The sequence below is a fragment of the Orcinus orca genome, chromosome 5, assembly GCF_937001465.1.
Source record: "Orcinus orca chromosome 5, mOrcOrc1.1, whole genome shotgun sequence".
In the NCBI taxonomy this organism is placed as follows: Eukaryota; Metazoa; Chordata; class Mammalia; order Artiodactyla; family Delphinidae; genus Orcinus; species Orcinus orca.
In genome coordinates this window covers 94,535,365-94,553,807 of record NC_064563.1, presented here as the reverse complement: position 1 = coordinate 94,553,807, position 18,443 = coordinate 94,535,365, and the positions used below count along the sequence as shown (strand labels likewise).

At 40.1% G+C, this 18,443-nt stretch overlaps 1 long non-coding RNA gene across 1 annotated transcript; it reads left to right on the top strand.

Annotated features, from left to right (window-relative positions):
- The first annotated feature begins 238 nt into the window (after positions 1–238).
- LOC117202254 (uncharacterized) lies at positions 239–4,036 on the top strand. Its single transcript, XR_004484486.2, has 2 exons — positions 239–1,493; positions 2,479–4,036. It is a non-coding gene; the product is annotated as an uncharacterized LOC117202254 (long non-coding RNA).
- Positions 4,037–18,443: the final 14,407 nt, after the last annotated feature.

Below are 18,443 nucleotides of genomic sequence, written 5' to 3'. Positions count from 1 at the left end.
GATAAGGTGTCCATATGTGCATGGGTTTATCTCTGGGCTTTCTATCCTGTTCCATTGATCTATCTTTCTGTTTTTGTGCCAGTACCATACCGTCTTGATGACTGTAGCTTTGTAGTATAGTCTGAAGTCAAGGAGCCTGATTCCTCCAGTTCCTCCTTTCGTTCTCAAGATTGCTTTGGCTATTCAGGGTCTTTTGTGTTTCCATACAAATTGTGAAATTTTTTGAGAACAGGTAAATATTTAAAGAGCCAATCTTACATAGCCGCACCTCTCTTATCGAGGGAGCATTTGAATATACTGGTATTATAACCAAACATAATCAAGAACCGAGAGGCCAGAAACATTTCTCTGAGTAGTCAAAATAAACATCACAAAGTTCATCATTTTTATTGATAGATTAGTCCTGCAAATCCTTATTTAGAGTTATCTATTTTTATTTTAGATCAAATTCTTACACAGTCACGTTAAAAACAGATTTAAGAGTAAATTGGATAAGCGAGGTCAAAATGCCATAGACAGGCATTCTGACAGTAAAGCAGTGCCAATTGACAAGAGGAGAAAAATGTGTGTGTGTGTGTGTGTGTGTGTGTATACAGATACACATATAAAACTCAGCAGATTGGAACCACTTAATATAGGGGAAACACATGGGTAAACATCAGTAAAGAGCATTGTATAGAAAGCACAATGTAGTAATCACAGCATGCAGAAAATAATAAAATTACAAAATGTTCAAGATATTTGGAAAACATACAAAACATTTGAGACAGTTCCCCCCCACCCCAAAAGGGTAGAGCTGTTAGATTTAGCAAATAAAAATATTTTATCTGGAAATCCTAAAAATAGTTAAAAATAAGAGGGCTTGATAATCTCTGGGAGTTTCATTGATGTGGATTGCCATTTTCTCTGAAACGCCTGTCAAGCATTACTGTAGGGGAGGTTGCAGAGTGGTGACTGAAATAGGAAATGTTGGAGTTGTCTGCTTGGACAGGGAAAGTCCCAGGCAAATTTACTCTAGGCCTCTCAGTGGGTTAAGAAGGGTGTGTCTGTTGGGACTGTTTCTGGCTGCAAGTAATGAAACCCAACAAAAGATAGCTTAGACAGGAAAAGAGCTTACTGTTCTCATGACACGGAAGATCAGAGTTAGGCAGTCCAAGATTAGTGTGAATCAGCAATGTCATCAAGAGTCCAGATTCCTTTAATCCTACGGTTTCATCATCCTTAACATTGTAAAATGGCTGTTGTACTTCCAGACAGTAAGTGTAGGTGACAGGCAAGAAGGGGGGAAAAGGTAAGATAAAGTTTAAAGGGCCCAAGAGCACGCCAGCTGAAATTGTCTCTAAGAAAAGTTCCTGTGCGTCGCACCCAGTGAAGTCCTTTTTCATCTCCTTGGTCAGAACTTGGTCATCTAGGGTTTCCTGATTTCTGGGAATCTGGAAAATTGGACACATACACCTTGGATAAATTCAAGGTTCAGTTATTAAGGAAAAAAGGTAAGAATGAATGAATATTAGGTGGGCAATAAGTAGCGTGTGTCTTAAGGTGTTTATTGAACAGGTGGTATTTCAATAGTGGATGAAAGAAAAAGAGAAAGTCTGGGTGAAGATGGAGGAATCCCAAAGAGATTTGGAAACATGAGTGAAGAGGTTGCATTAGGTTGGCTGTTCAGGCAAACTAATATATGACCTCAAGTGGCGTCAAATCACCCAATTCAAAGTAAACCTCCATTTTTAAGATCTGGAATATGTCATTTTGCCTGATCCTCTGTACCCTAGACTCTTTTGGAAAACAAGCTTAGTGCTGAGTGACAAGTGTTACATATTTATTTGACACTTACTTATTAGTAGACAATGTTCTCAGTCCAGTTTAATTTGAGAGACATAACAGGCAAGGTCTCTGAGCCATTTTAATCTATTACAGGGTGAACCTTATGATATTACTTTAACCATCATTATAAGCAAAATGAGAACATCTTTGCAGTTTTCATAGCATCCTCTGACTGAACTAGTGGAGTCTATAATACTGTGTAAAACAAATGACTATGTTACATCAGGAAAATAGTGAGAAGTTGGTGAAAGCTTTACAAAATAATGTTTGAACCAGACCTTAAAGGATGAGTAAGGTTTCACTAACTGATGCAGACACAGAGACACTTCAAGACCCTGCATTGTTGGAGAACTGTTAAATTACCTTGAAAAGACATCTTGTTATGTCATAAAGATCAACTCACCTATTTTATAAAGAAAAAATTGTAAGAAAGAGTAGGTGAAGAAAGTTTTCTTGAATGTTGCATTGGCGTTCTGTTTAATTCTGATTCAATTATCCAGAAAACATCATTCCCCCCAAGTCCTTTGAAATAATCGACATTTTACCTGAATCCTAAAGCATCCTTCTTTTCATAGTGTGTTTTGTGAACATTTCCTTCCTTTCTCTCCTGCAGATATTGTGAGTAACCCAATTTTGTTAATTTCTTGACAGGTGAAAAGGTGGCAGTCTTTTATTTCACCTCCATTTAAGCAACAATGTCGGGAATTGTTCCTTCTGGCTTGATATTTGTATGTTGGAGGTGGGGGAACAAAAGGCATGAAGAACAAAATTGGGAAACGAGGGTAAGAACACGTCGCTGCAAACCCTGGGAGCAGTCAAATCAGGCTGCCAGCTGCAACAAGAATCTCTCTAATAAGGAAATTAGAGCATGATCATTTCTGGCTATGTGACTCTGATTCTAAATAGGTTTTACAAATAGATTGTGATTGAACTTGGAAACATAAACAAATTGGCTTTGTGGAATAAAGGCTGCACTACATTTTAGTTAGAGAATGAAAATGCTTTTATGGGAGGCTTTCTGGGAGAAGGGACATCTATTTTCACGAGAGCATGTGCCTTTGTGAAACACACCGGCTTTGTCGCTTTCTCTTTGGAGAGTCAGGTCCCACACACTCAAAAGAAAGTTTCCCAACAGGGTCCCCAAGAGGACAAGTGATAAAGGCAGGGAATGGGCAGTGTGTATTTGAAACTCCCCATTCAGTTGCTGGGAGGAGAAGTGTCATTTAAAAAAGATTTTAAAATATCAATAGCTTAAAAAATTCTAGTCAGCGATCTCCCTTGGACATTTCTTTTGTCTCTTGGAGGTTTGGGGATAGAGGTTCTCTAAGCTCTATTAATATATTTTCACTTATAAATATTCAAGCAGTGTTCCTGACGCCTCCCCAACTGACTCAGTGCAGGCTCCCTACCCTGGCAAGAGCGTGGTGCCCGAGGAGATGCTAAATTTCTAACAAGGCCCCGAGTCAGCCTCAGACAACCCAGAGCCATTTGAAAACACCAAAGACTTTTCAGTCAGGATAAAGGGTTTATAAATGTCCGTGTGTCCAAGCTTATATTCCACATGAGAGGATTAGCTTCCACTCTCTGCAAACTCTCCCAATTGTTATAAGTAGTCATGGTTTTGCGTGTTTTGTGTGAAGCGCGAAACACGCAAAGGTGAGGAAACACATCTGCCTGATCGGAAGATGCTCTTTTTTATTTCCCTTTTTCTAAATCGACGGATTACTCGCTAAGGCCTAATACACCACGGAGTACAAGTCAGCAAAATCTCTCTGATAGTGATCAGTTCATATATTTAGAAACAAAGTGTGAGGCCTGGTGGGGACCATAAAGTCATTGGCTTGCTGGGTAGGAGTTTAGATCCAGCTCCCACAGAGTACATTCCACTGCGTCAAAATGCTTACACTGTGGACATTCTTCCTATGATCTAATGATCTAAGCCTAGATCCTTTTGTGTCAGCTGTTCTCCCCACATCTGGGTGTGTTCCTAGGAAGTGGATGAAGTCTGGAGCTGCATTTACTCATTCTCCCTTATTGGGATATGGGGTCGCTCACATCCCTGGGGCCTGAGTGGGTAATTTCTCCCACTAAATGCTGTCTAGGCCCAAGTGAATCAACATACAAGGGCTTACATCTACACTTCCTCTATGGCTCCATTGACACACACACATCCTGTAGGGAAATAAAATATTTTGCTAAAAGAAGCTTATATTGTCTCACATTTTCATTTCAGAGATACTTTTTTAATTAGTGATTCACCTTTAAATGGACGTTTAGCTCTAATATTTCAGTCCCCTGCTGCTGCTTTTTCTGTCAAGCATATAGAAATTTATAAATGAATCACCAGGTGGGCTTCTTATTTAAATGGAACTCAAATTAATTCATTGTAGAAATAAAATGTCTGCTCTCTTTAACTCACCCACTCAACATAAACAGTTTATTTTCGTTACAGGGTATTTTCCCTAACTAGCAGAGCACAGCAGAAAACACATCAAACTGGGTGTCCTGTGACCTAGATTCTAGCCATAGTTCTTCCACAGATGAATGAATCTGGACAGGTCATACATGAAAGGTGGAGTTATGCCAGGTGCATTGGAGGATAAGCCTCTCAAACTTTACTGTGTGTATTAGTCTGGGTTTTCCAGAGAAACACACCAGTAAGAGGAAGATATATATAAAATATGTAAATATAACACACACACACACACACATATATATATATGTGTGTATATATTTTTTAAGGAATTGGTTCATGTGATTATAGAGGCTTGGCAGGTCCAAAATCTGAAGAGTAGACCAGCAGATTTGAGACCAAGGGAAGAGTTTCAGTTTGAGTCCAAACATGGTCTGTTGTTAGAATTCTCTCTTCCCAGGGGAAGGTCAGTCTATTTTCTAGAAAGGTCTTCAACTGATTGGGTGAGGCTCACCCACAGTGTGGCGGGTAACCTGCTTTATTCAAAGTTCACTGATTTAAATGTTAATCTCATTTTAAAAAGTTTCTCTGAAGAAACATCTAGAATATTGTGTGACCAAATATCTGGATACCATGGCCTAGCCATAAAATTAACATTCATGCCATATGTATGAATCACCTGAGGAGCTTGTTAAACATAGATTCCTGGGCACTGTCCTCAGATTCTGAATCTAATTTGCTATACTTTTGCCAGGGGATGCTAACGCAGCTCTTGTAGGGAGTACTTTTTGAGTAGTATTGTTCTAGGTATGCTATTGTATGATCATGGTCCAGACTCTTCTACGGATGAGGAAACTGAAGCCTAGAGTTATGAATGGACTTGTCCCAAGGAGCTCATTTAGTTAGATATTCTAAACCAAATCTTAATCCAGGATTCTTTTCACATAACATACTGCTGACATGTAGTACAAAGGAACTTTCTTAGGATAAAATCTAGCCTTGTAATTGACTCTTTCCCAAAACCGAAGTGAACTAGTGGGATTTTTCATAGAACTTGACAACCTGATCCTAAAATTCATGTGGAAGAGCAAAAGGCCAGGAAGAGACAGGAAATTTTGAAGAAGAATAAGGAGGGAAGACCCATACTAATGTATCTGCAGGTACTTTATAAAACTATAGTAATTAAAGCAGCATAGCATTGACAAATAGACCATTGGAACAAATCAAGAACCCATTGTCAGACCGTATGATAGAGGTAATGTTATGATAGAGGTAATGATAGAGGTAATGTATGATAGATACATTGATAGAGGTAATGTTATGAGAAAAAGATTAGCTATCCATAAATATTGCTACAAAATGGTTATCAATGTGAGAAAAAAGAGACTTCCTACCCATACCACACTTAAAAAACAAATTCCAGATGGATCAATGTAGAAGCAACATTTAAAAACTTTTAATGGAAAATTTAAGATAATATTTTTTTTATATCGGGGCAGATAAATATTTCTTAAATGAGACACAAAATCACAAACCATAAAAGTAAAATAACAATAAGCCAATATTTATTGAGCTATTCTATGTGCACATAGATTCTGAGTAAATTATATATGCTAACTTATGTAATCCTCATGAAAACCCTAGGAGGCCATCATTACTATGATCGTCATAAAAGACTGAAGCCTGGAGAGACTGTTCACTTCCCTAACCTGTGTGGTAAGTGGCAGAGGTATGAGTTGATCCCAGGTAATATGGATCCACTCTAGGGCCACTGCTGTATACACTACCACTCAAGAGAGGAAAATGGACCACATTCAAGTGAAAAGAATATATAATATTACATAAATTAATTAAAAGTACAAACCAATACTAGGAGGAAATATTTTTAATGCATATAACCATTAAAGGGTTACACACACACACACACACACACATACACACAGATCACACTTAAAACTCAACATGATGGACTTCCATGATGGTGCGGTGGTTAAGAATCCTCCTGCCAATGCAGGGGAAATGGGTTCGAGCCCTGGTCCTGGAAGATCCCACATGCTGAAGAGCAACTAAGCCCGTGAGCCACAACTACCAAGCCTGTGCTCTAGAGCCCACGAGCCCCAACTACTGAGCCTGCGTGCTGCAACTACTGAAGGCTGCGTGCTCTAGAGCCCGTGCTCTGCAACAAAAGAAGCCACCGTAGTGAGAAGTCTGTGCACTGAAGTGAAGAGTAGCCCTGGCTCGCTGCAACAAGCAAAAGACCCAATGCAGCCAAAAAATAAAAATGACAAATAAATTTAAAAAAAGAAAAAAAAAAAGAAACAGTTCAACAAATTGCAGAATAATTACATTTTGGAATACAAAGTAAGGTAGGTCTAGATATATCTACACAGATAAAGTTAAAAAACCTAATGTGAGTGAACAAAAGATGTTGAAAAACGTATAGCATACGATATCATTTGAGTAAAGTCTACAGATCTCACAAAATAATGATATATAGTGTTTTGGGTATATAACATTGCCATAAGGATATGGATCAACGTCAGGATAATGATTACCTTTGTCGGGTGGGAGGTGGAGAAAGGGAGAGAGTGCAGGATGAGAAGAGAAATTTAGCTGTATCTTATTTCTTTTTCAATCTCAAGGAGACACAGATAAATATTAAGATATGTTAAATATTAAGCTGGGTACCCGAGAGTTTTGTTATTTTCTATATATTTGAAATTGCCTATAATTTCATATTTTTAAAGAAATAAAAATGCTACCCCACAGTCATTAAGTCATTATTTTTAGTATACAATTGTATTCTTTTTTTCTGAGGACTAAAATACATAAACTTTCTCCTTTCTGCATATTATTTTTTCCTTAGGTATCCTTTTCTACTTACTATAAAATCTTAGAGCTGGAAGAAAATTTAGAGTGTGTTTGTTCAAATCTACCTGTGGATTCAAATTATTGTTCCAAGTAAAAACACTTGGTAGAATTTTCTTTTATGCTTAATAATCTGGAAAATATGGTTTTGGTTAACTGGATATTTTGTTTTAACTGAGTCAAGTTCCATGGATAATGACTTTAAAAAGTGAAGCATAATAAATTACACTTAACATTAATAATATACTAAGCACATAATTTTATCTATAATGATACAGAAGGCTGTGAAGAGTCTTAGGATCATCATTATAACCATGAATTACCATTATTTTGGTAACATGTAGAAGTGCCAATCAAAAGAGATCTGGTTGGCAAAATGTCAGATAATATGGAATAAAAGGAATACATGGAGAAAAGGGAATTACCGTTTATTGACATGTTGTGGGAAATGCTTTAGATACATAATTTTATTTAAATCCTGCAACAACCCCATAAGGTAGATATTGTTGTTCCCACTTTTCAAATAAAGGCATTGAGGTTCAGAGAGATTTGAGGTAATTTGCCCTAAATCCTGTTAAGAAAAATTATTCCAAACATGAAAATAAGGCAAAAAGAACCCTATGTGGAGCTTTATCTAATAAGAGACCACAGATTAATTCTCTAACAGAATGTACCTTTGTTTGACTTACTATTTAGTATTGATTAGTACTAAACTCTGTGAAATTATAGGTTAATTTGTAGATTTTTATTTTATTTACTTATTCATTTATTTATTTATTTGGCTGCACCTGGTCTTAGTTGTGGCATGAGAGCTCTTTTAGTTGTGGCATGCAGGATCTAGTTACCTGACCGGTGATGGAACCTGAGCCCCCTGGATTGGGAGCCTGGAGTCTTAACCACTGGACCACCAGGGAAGTCCCAACTTGTAGATTTTTGTCTAGTAGAAAATATAATTCTAGAGAGATCTTTCTTTCTTCTTTCTTTCTTTCTTTCTTTCTTTCTTTCTTTCTTTCTTTCTTTCTTTCTTTCTTTCTTTCTTTCTTCTTTCTTTCTTTCTTTCTTTCTCTCTCCCTCCTTCCCTCCCTCCCTCCCTCCCTTCCTTCCTTCCTTCCTCCCTTCCTTTCTTTCTCTCTCTCTCTCTCTCTATAGATATATATTCAGTCTCTCCAATTCTTGAACCAGTATTATAATCCTAATGCTTCCCTCATTCATAGATTAAATGAATTTTGACATGTGTTCTTTGTATGTTTGCATGAGAGTCAAGTTTTTACCTTATTAAAAACCATACTTTGAGAGTCCCACAGCTACAGCCAGGGCTTTAGCTCTGGAGCATGCGTTCTTGCTCTCACATGCTCTTTTTGGGTGTAGGTAGTGTACTTCATTACTGAAAACTTGTGCTTAATTAAGGAACTAGTCTCAGTTTTCCTTTATCTGAGAAGTGGAAACAACATGGAGGAACCCCGTCTCTGGATGTGCGTCCCCTAATATTATACATAGAGGCCTCGTCACTTGGGACCCATAGAGTTGCTACTTCCTCCTGCCCAATAAATAGAAGAATAGGATGTCTTATCCACAATTTTGTACTATATACTTTGTACATATGTATGTTATATGTATACATACATATGTATGTATATGTATATTTTTACTATGTTTTTTTTTTTTTTTTCCGGTACGCGGGCCTCTCACTGTTGTGGCCTCTCCCGTTGCGGAGCACAGGCTCCGGATGCGCAGGCTCAGCAGCCATGGCTCACGGGCCCAGCCGCTCCGTGGCACGTGGGATCTTCCTGGACCGGGGCACGAACCCGTGTCCCCTGCATCGGCAGGCGGACTCTCAACCACTGCGCCACCAGGGAAGCCCTGCACTATGTATTTTGAACTTCATAGTCTGGGTGATATAGAATGTGTATAGTAATGAGTAGAGTCCATGGCCCTATTTGTAATTTCTATCCCCATCTCTACTCAACCAACTTCTAGCTCTATACTGAATCCCTATAACACAAGGCATTTTACAAAGATAGTTCTATTCTATAAACTTCAAGAACGTACATTCACAAACATGTAACATGAAACCCACTCATTCAGTGTAATAAGGGAAGGTGGGACTGAATTAGTGAAAATACGGAATTAGGGACTATTTCTAAAAAACTGAAGTAGCATTATTTTCAAGTACATATATACTCTTATTTCAGTTATGAAACTATACCCTGTAATTGTCCTTGGGGACTTAATTAACGGGGAGATAAAAGTGGTATGTAATCAGCTCATCCACAGAAGGAAGAAATGGGCATTTCTTAAGTGATTGCAAAGTTTGTTCTCTTAAGCAGGTAAAACAACTCTTAGTTTCTTTATAACCCTTTCCAGATTATCAGTCAACATAGAATAACCTTTCTTGATAAGAAAAAGCAATAGAATTCTTTCAAATCTAAAGCAGGGATATGTGAGCTAAGGAAGTTTCAGTGCTTCTATTGATACATTTTTTCCCCTGTAGGTTAATTCACTAAACAAGCTAATTGGGCTTAGTCCACATCCCTGGTAACACCATCTTGAAGCAAAATGTTGGAAAAGGTCTCCTGGCAAATGGCAACTAGTGGCCACTGCCCTTTTGCCTGGAAAAAGGGGGCTGCTGTTGTATCTGGCGGAGCCCAGTGGACAACAGGCAGGCAGTCTGACAGGGATGCCTGCTGATGCTAATTACCCTAGTCCGGCGCTTCCTTTCTGGGGAAGCAGGAGGAGAGAAATTGATGCCAAGTTCTTGCACAAGGTCAAATGTTTCTGGAGGAAGGGAGCCAGGGTTAAATTAGCAGTCAATGAGGTAGGAAGCTGGGTGGAGAAACGCAGGCTGGGAGAAGGGGGAGAAGTCTGGAAATTCAAATGGAGACAGCAGTAAAAAGTAATTACTAACACATTTTCCAACTTGGAGAGTCAGCCACATCCCACACCAGGGCCAGACTCAGAGCTCTTCTGTTCCAAGGTGGCTGGAACAGGCTCAAGGGAAAGGAAGGGATTGTGCAAGCCAGGTGCCTGTCGCTGGCATTGGAGCTGTGCTCCCCGAAAATGGAAATTCATCTTGAAAGAGAAAGCAAAGGACATTTCTGCTTAAATTCTCCATTCAGAATAACTTTCTCCATACATTCAATGTATCCATCCTTTCAGGACCTTTTAGGATTATTTAGCAAAAAATTATCAAACATCAAAACAAAGTAAAGGGAAACCTTTTAGGCAAATGTAAGCCTTTGTGAACCTGGAGTATCTCCCTTCTCTGCTGTTCAGCATCGCTGGAGGAAAGAACCTGTGGGAGGGACAGATCTCAGGAGAGGAGGCGGAGGCAAAGGAGGGGAAATGGAAAGGAGAAACAATGGTCTCTGGTGTCAGGGAGAAATTCATGATTGGATTGACTGTTTTGACAGTTGATGTTTATTATTTTTTTCCCTCCAACTTCAGAACCATGACAGACGATTGCTGAACATCAAATTGATGAGTGAATACTTCATCAGATCTGGTTGCCTTAACAACTAAAATAGCCAAAATGTTAAGGCAGTCAAATAAGATTGATTATTTTTGATACAATCTGTGGGTGGTTGACGCAGGAAGTCTCGGCCTAATCACGCATATAAACACCGAGGCTATGTCAACAGATGCAAAAGCAGCCAGAGGACAAGTGAGAAATCCGTCAATCACCTGGATGCCTCATGTCTACCATGCACTGAACAGTGCAGAGGAACACCAGAGTCTCTGGATTGCTTCTGGTTGCTGGATGTCACAGGAGGTAGCCAACCTTAAAAGCTGGGAATTTTCATCCTTTCATTTTCTAGCAAAAAGGCAGAGTCTGGCTTGGAATGGAGAAGCAGATTTCCTCCAAATTGTTGTCTAGAGGTGCTGAATCATGCATGAATGTCAGCAGATGACGCCAACGATGGCATCATTTCACGGGGGCTTTATCTGGTATGAACTAAGCGCATCCTACTTTCTGCATTTTCTTTAATCACCCACAGATAATTGTTATGTTGTGTCATAGACCAAAAAGGAAATTAAACCTCTCTCATTATTGGATTTGGTATTTTCAGGCTTTCCTGAAGACAAGAAAAAGGAAATTCATTTCAGATTTTAGAAAATTCTTAAATTAGAAAATTGCAATCACCATATCAGGAGCCTATCTGAATTCAACTCACCATGTGCAGAGGGATGGATGCCTTAGCATAATGGTTCAGGCACAAAGGTTCCTGAAGCTTTACGCTTGTTTATTTGTTTGGTTAGGTTTTCTTTCCATTCTGAGTTCTTAAAAAATTATTAGTTGATAGCTCGATGGCAATGCAGTCTGTGTTGAGAAAAAAGGAATTGATTAAGAAGTGAGAGACTGTGAGAGACTGAAAATGAGTGAAAAAGAAAAGCCTATGAAACATTTACTGTGTAATTTTCCAGTACAGGTTTGAGTAGGTACCACATGCAGTTAGAAACAGATGCATTTTCAAGCCTTTATTATTGAACAAAGTATGCTTTCTGAGTTTCCCCCTTTTTAAAGAGAATCCAAAAAATATAATGCTAAATTCTGTATATTAATCAGCAAGGCATTCATTTGAACATCTAATTTCTTGAAATTTGAGAGTCAGGCTCAACTCTTGGAGGTCCTGATGTAGCTAGCATGTAGCTGGATGTCAAGGAAGAACAGTAACAATAATCGTTCATGGAAACAAAACATTGATCTGCATATATCAATTCGATGGATTAATTAGCAAGGATGTTAACTTGATACATTGACACTTAAAAAGTGAATCTGTGGATCCATTTGAATGTATGTTTAAAAATATAATATCACATCTTCTTGGATAACTTTATATTTTACAGTACCTTTTACTTTTCTTATTTTAATTGATCCACAATTCTTTGCAGGTTGACATCTACATTGGACTCTGCTGATGAATGTACAGCCATGCCAATCATGGTTGCCTTTTCCTTCCAGCTTGAATTGCTAAGAGCTGAGCTTTCTTTATACAAGTTGTTGGTAAGTAAATAAGAAAATGATGTTACCCAAACACAGACAAGCCACTTTGACACCAGCAAATTATTCCTTTCCTGGGAATTTGAACTAGGAAATTCCTGAAGATTAAGACAGTGGTGAGAGCTGATGTAGAGAGAAGCCTTGATGTAGAGAGAAGCTGGAGAGGCCATGATGCTAATTTGGGGTCTAAGCGAGCAAAAACGATGGGTCAGCAGAAGTGAGAAGGAAAGAAAGGACACAGAGATAGCAGAAGGTGAGAAAGGAATAGAAGGGAGAAACTGAAAGGTAGAGAATAGCCAAATGAGATAAATGCAAGAGCAGTAGGGTGGGACTCCAAGACCTCCTGCCGCTAAGGTGACGAGGATTCACCTCCAGCTCCTGGGGCAGCTGCTGTCCCTGCTCTTGGTTTGGTTTCTCCCGGCAACCTTTAGTAGCATGAGTGAGTCTTTGTTCCTTGCGTCCAAAGGAGTTTGACTACAAAGCATTGTTATCTTCCATGTTGCTGTTGAGCAGCAAAAGGAGAAAGCAAAAGTCCTTTCCTGAGAGGATGGATCGTATTATATTTCATAGGCAGGCAAGTAGAAAGTGGTGGAGTCAACACAGGTGCACAGACTTTTCTAAAATTGGTGCTAATGTCAATTTATCACACTATGGCATTTTAAAAACATGCCCCCAAATCCTTTGACACTCCTTCCATTAAGAGGTGGCGTCTATGTCCCCTGCTCTTGAATATGAGTGGGAACTTTTGACAGCTCCAACCAAAGAAGAGTAGCAGAAGTAATGCTGCATGATTCTTGAGACTGGTTTAGAAAAGATTATGCAACTTCTATTTGGTTTTTTGAGAATGCTTTTGGACCCCAGGCACCATGCTGTGAGGAAGCCCAACCTGGTCCATATAGAGAGACTCTCTGGAAAGATCCTGAGACAAGGTGGGGGGGCAGTGGGGGGAAATGTATTGCCAGCTCTCAGCTATTCCAGCTTTCTTCTTTCTCACTGGTCTCCACTCCTTCCCCCACCCCCCATTATTCTAACTTCAAACACTGTTTGACTGCAATACCTGAGAGACCCAAGTCAGAGCCACCCAGCTGCCCCACAAAACAATGAATAAAATAATTATCGTTTATATGAATAAATAATTTATAAATAATTAAGTTTTGAACACAGTAATAAACATTTGGTTAGAGTATTATTACCAAATGTGTAAGAGGCTACACCCAAAATCTGAGAGGCCTACCAGCCAGTGTACTTCCTCCGTAGGGGTAGAAGGGGCTATTTATGATCCTTTGTTCTTTACCTTGAAGGGGAACCTGGAGGATTTCATTACTATGGTAGGTCGCTGACTCTTCTTTAGAGGTATCTCCCACCTTCTGGAGTTCATGTGTCTTACCAAGGCACATGAACTTGGCACTTCTTGCTTATCTGATCTGATTAACATGATGTCATCAGTAAAGTGAAGAAATATATGGTGTTTTGGAATGCCCAGTCAGGTCACTATATTATGAGAGGGAGAGAGTTAACATGGCCCTGGGGCAAGATCATATGTCTGTACCGTTGTTTATCCCATATGCAGATCAATGATTGCATACAGTGTATTAGCTACCAGGCTAATCTGCTCTAGCAAAGAAACCATTTTTGGTACAACAGCTACAACTGGGGCTACTACGTGATTGAGCTTGTGGTAGTCCACTGTCATATCACAGGGTCCATCTGGCTTCTGTAGGTGCCAGACTGGTGAATTAAATGTGGATGGGGCAGTAATTGCCAACTCTGCATCCTTTAGGTCTTCAGAACTGACACTAATCTATTCCCAAAGGATGCAATGTTGGTTTTGATTTAATATCTTGTCCATGGTGGGAGGGACAGTATCAGAGGCTTCCACTTGGCCTTTCCCATTATGAAAATTCTTAACTCACAGGTCAAGGAACCAATATAGAGATTCTGTCAACCTCGTATTCTAATTATACACTCAGAGACTGGAGAAATAGCTACTGGTTAGGTCCATACACTTAGCTGACCTACTGTGAGCCAGGGACCAATGTCAACACACAGTTCTTGAGTGTTTGAATATTGCCCTTTCCTCAGTACATGGTTCCCTAAGTAGATGGCTGTAGATCCCTCTGGAGAAGGACTGGGAGAATCATTATGATAGCCTTTGATCTTGCAGTGTCCTTCACTCATGAAACCCAGCCTTGCTTTCAGTCAGAGGTCTTTGGGTTGAAAACTGAATCAGGTCCAGAAACTTAGTAAGAGATTGTGACATTTTATAGTAGCAGTAGCCCTTAGCCTTTGTTTCTTTTTGTTACACAGATTGAGAAATAACCTTGTTGCCCGCTCAGTCTTGACCCTGGAGATGCTGTGTTCCATTAACTATCTCCACAGCACTCCGCGAGTCATGCCACTCCCCGCTCCCCAACCTTGCTACTCTTTACAATAATTGAGCTCACTTTGCTTTTGATGGCTAAGTGCTACCACCTGGCCTCTATTTTTTCAGAAGTCTACAAGCACTGTGCTATTTGAGAGCCAATTTTGCAAGAGCAACCTCCCAAATCAGTCCTATTCTACAGAGGTTAACCACCACCGAGATTCTTAACAATGCCAGTGTCCCCTGCACATCCCATGTTCTTTGGTAAATGGAATGTCCTCTGAACTCTCTCACAGAACATAATAAGCTAACAGGTTTTCTGCCAATGTGTAATGTAGCCAGTGCAATATGCCCACTTTCCTAGCCCTTCAATTCCTTCCTCCTTCATTTGCCCCCAAAATGTTGGCATGTTTCCCAAAGTTCTTGCCATGATCTTAAATCCTGCATCAAGGGTTAGTGCTCCAAGATCTATAAACTATCCTTTTTCCAACTTTATATTCCATCCCCTTTAATCCAGCGCCTCCAAGAGTCCAGTCTATTTGTATTCTGCTGGCTCTTGACAGTAAAATTTGGTTACATCTTTCAGCTCCTTAGGTGTATAACCCCTTTTCTTGCTTTGCAACTCCTGCGCTCCCTCAGCTGGCTTATGCTGTGACTTGACCCTAAGTTATTCTTCTGGTGATTACAAAGGGAGGTGTGGTAGATTATGGGGGTGGGTGCACATGGCTTTGCAAGGTAGAAGCTTCTGTCTCATCTTCAAGTAAGGAGGAAGAACTAGGCTTTAACAAGAAGGAATGGGCCTTTTTTCTTGGCCCAGAGAGTCTAGCAGAATATGAAGATTTAGATTCCTCATCATAACTCTTAGGGTCCCACTCCTTCCCAAACAGGGCCACAATCTTAGTGTAGGTGAACTGTCAAGGTCAAATATCAACCTTCATGGAGATCTGCTACTTTTATACTTAAATCCTGGCCTTGATCCTCAGATTTTTCTGCCTGCCTGCTGCAGGAGATGAGAGTCCCTTTAAATACTGCCAAGGAGGCCCCCTTCTGGCTTTCATACCTTGCTTATATTGAGGGTTAGTGGCCTTCATTGACATTCTTTTTTTTTTTTTTTTTTTTTTTTTGTGGTACGCGGGCCTCTCACTGATGTGGCCTCTCCCATTGCGGAGCACAGGCTCCGGACATGCAGGCCCAGCGGCCATGGGTCACGGGCCCAGCCGCTGCGCGGCATGTGGGATCTTCCCGGATCGGGGCACGAACCCATGTCCCCTGCATCGGCAGGCGGACTCCCAACCACTGCGCCACCAGGGAAGCCCCATTGACATTCTTTAATGCATGGATGGCTTTAGCAATAGTCATTCAGTTTCACAGTCCTTACAATTACCATTTACCACAACACTCTCCAATGCTGTTTGCTAGAACAATTTCCTTCCACCGGTATGCCATCCTAGTTTGCCACTGGTAAAAGTTTTAATAATCGTACTGCAAATACATACCAAGGGCTATTAATGCTTCATCTCCCACCAGCGATGGAGTCATCATTGCCAGCTGGCTGAAGTCTGTTTTTTTGGGCCCCTTCTGGTACTATATGGCAGGTCAGGTTCTCTAGGAAGCAGACTCTGAAATTCTTAGAACTGGGTGCAGGAGGTTTACTGAGAGAGTGTTCTTAGGAGGTGACGGGAGAAAAAGGTTGGACCTAGGGAGAAACTGAACTGTCATGGAATTACAACAAAGGCCTCAATCAATCTTAAGAAGAGTTCTGGACCATCATTTTGTCCTCCAGAGTTGTCATGCCCTGAGGCAGGGGTGTTGGACCTTCATAAACCACACCCATCCTCCCCGAGTCAAACATCCTGCCACAGGGTAGGAAGGGTGACCTTGGTGGGTGCAGCTGTCTTTGGCTGTTGCCAATTCTTGGATCGGAGCTCAGCTGAAAGTTCCCAGAATCTGGGAGAATGAGAGTGTTGGTCCTGAAAGAAGGATCTGATTGGTATACCACAACATCCATTATATCCCACACAATGATGTTAAAAACAAGACAACAGGCCCAGAATGGAGTCACTTATGTTAAGCTCCATGTCACCAAACCAAAATTTAATTTAATTAAAGCTTCAGCTCTCCCAGAAATAGAATCTTAAACCAGTCAGTCAGGAATTGCCTGATCAGCACTAGTTAGGTCACCTGCCTGGTAGACCCTTGCCATCCCCTAAAGGAAAGTAACCTTGCAATAACCAACCTGCTTTTTTGCCTAGTGTAACTTCCTTGTATCTTCTCCCTTCTGCCTATAAAAGTCTTTCTTTTTGTACAGCTCCATGGAGTTCTTTTCTACCTGCTAGATTGGATGCTGCTTCATTTATGACTCATTGAATAAAGTCAATAAAATCTTTAAAATTTACTTAGTTGAATTTTGTTTCTTAACAATGATAATGATTTTCTATCTATGCATTAGGACCTACCAAGTATTCCTGATAGATTGACTGCGTACCCAACTCTAGACATAGCGGAGCAACGGCATGGGTGGAATTAGAGTCAGACCCTGAGCGATAAATGCTGTTCCAGTAAGAATTCCTGGTCCTGACTTCCCAGCTTTCCTTAGGTAATTCTCTGCATTTGGCCTTACAATCCCTTAGCACAGAGAAGTGATCTTGGAAAGGACATTCTGTTCCAGGCTTTCCACAGGTTCTCACAGCACATTAGATGTGTTGCACAAGTCCAAATAGTCTGTGAAGTAAAGGAAAGGGTACCTGTGAGATTGTAATTTATTAATATAATAAGAAATATGTATTTGGTTTCCACCCACTGTTCCTGGCAGAGAGCACCTAGAACCCTTGGAATTTCCTAAGTAATGAAAGCAATAAAGTGTTTTTTGTTACATTAATGAGGTGACTTTTGGAAAGTCCCTAGTAACCAAAGGATGGTAGTGATTAGAGGGTTGGAACTTTCAGTCCCAACCCCCAGGCCAGGGAAGGGAGAGGGCTGGAGATTGAGTTCAGTCACCAACGAACAATGATTTAATCAACCATGTGTATGTAATAAAGCCTCCATGAAAACCCAGAAAGACGGGATTTGGGGAGCTACCAGGTTGGTGAACACGTGGAGATTCAGGGAGACTGGCACCCTTGGAGACGGCATGGAAGCTGCTTGTCTCTTCCCCACACCTTGCCCTATGCATATCTTCCATTGGACTGTTTCTGAGTTATATCCTTTTATAATAAACCAGCAATTTTGTAAGTAAAATATTTCTCTGAGTTCTGTGAGCTGCTCTAGCAAATTAGTTGAACCCGAGGAGGGGGATTATTGGAACCTCTGAACAATAGGACGGGTGACAACCTGGACTTTTGAGTGGCCTCTGAAGTGGGAGGAGGGGCAGTCTTGTAGGACAACCCTTAACCTGTGGGATCTGATGCTACCTCTAGGTAGATCGTGTCAGAACTGAGCTGTTTGGTGGTGTGGACAAAAACATATCAGAGTACCAAAGCAACAAGGTTTGGACTTTTAACATCATTTGGGCCATAGTCAAAAGATAGCAGCAAGGGAAAATCTACTGCTCTTGGAACCAGAAAATATAATGAAATTTAGACTCTAGTTCCAGCTTTGCCATTCATTAGCTAAATTATTTTGGGAAAAATCACTTAACCTCTCTACATTTCAATTTTTTCAACTGTAAAATGAGTATAATATAACCAAATTGTGTTATGCTCATTTTACAGGTGGTTTTAAGAACCAGAGGGGCAATGTTTGTAAATATAAAGTGCTGTTATTGTTTTGGTTAAAGGGGAATTTCTTTAAGGATTGTAACAAGGGTTCTAAATTAACTTTATTTTTCTACTTCACTAGCTTTACAGCACTAATGGGCAAATTTTTCCAAATTATACTTACTATTTTACCTGAAAATTGTTGTTTTTGCCTCTCTATAGGATTCTAGAGATAAACCCAAAAGAAACCTTGTCAGGTGTGAGCCATTGGCCATCACT